We start from the raw sequence: 1,081 nt of genomic DNA, 5'->3' as shown, positions 1-1,081 counted from the left end.
TGTTTCACCAGTGTCTCTTGAAGTTAATGCCATATGTGGATTGTGTTATTCATAAAATGACATTGTAAAAACCATTACCAGTGAAAATCAGAAAAGATCAAGATTGTCTCTCCGGGCTTCCTCCTCCATAGACTGCCCAGCCCTGCCCTCTTGTCTATTCAATCAACTTTAAGTTAAAGTTACAAAACTAATAAAAGCAAAATAGTCATGCTCTGCAATCTGTTCCAATACGTGATCAGCAAATACTGATTAATGTTGGCATCTTCATAGCAATACTTACTCTCCAGGAAAGTCCAGGAGCTTGCTGGAGTAATGACAGATGTCCCGTTGTAATAGGAGTGTAGGCTAAAATCTCTTGAAAACTCAGAACTGGGCAAGTCCAATGATGTCACCACGCAAACGCACAACGGACCTGATAGTCAGAGCAACCCAGCCATCATGCTTATATACTCTGATCTCCTCTCCAGTTCACAGAGTTATCATGGCCCTGCCATCCTCATTATGATCAAGCACACTTGTCTGCCCACTTACAGTATCTCTCTCACATGTCTCTTGGCATGCCTCTATGTACCTTAATGCTTTTTGTTTCTTCACTTATTACCAGCACAGACAGAATTGTGTGCAGGAGATAAAGCAAGCATACCGTCCTGTAAGAACTTTCTAAACAAGCTCATGCTGATTTGCTTTAAAATGTGAAACTCTTAAAAGCACTTATAAATAGTTAATATTGGTGCTAATTTACTCCACAGCAAAAATGGTCTTTATAGCCTGATAGTATTATTGTAAAAAATACAAAAAGTAAGTACAAATCACGTATGGGCGCTACTACAGTGGCAATAGGAGTCTCCTAAAATCACTGCCTCATCACAGTGATACAATCATAGTTACGTTCCTGTATTTGACTTGTCAGCTTGCGTGTAATAGTATCTTTCCTCTAAACTTCTTCTCGCAGTAACTATCCTCTCAATATCCAATGGTGATTTTCATACAAAACAAAAGAATTGCCAGAATCTCATGCAATACGTCTTTAATCTTTATATAAAAGTTTCAATTCTTTTAAAAATTATGTAAAACACACATA

This window comes from Pseudophryne corroboree, chromosome 5 (genome assembly GCF_028390025.1).
Source record: "Pseudophryne corroboree isolate aPseCor3 chromosome 5, aPseCor3.hap2, whole genome shotgun sequence".
NCBI classification, from domain to species: domain Eukaryota; kingdom Metazoa; phylum Chordata; class Amphibia; order Anura; family Myobatrachidae; genus Pseudophryne; species Pseudophryne corroboree.
The sequence above is the reverse complement of the archived record's forward strand: the minus strand, read 5'-3'. Positions refer to the sequence as shown.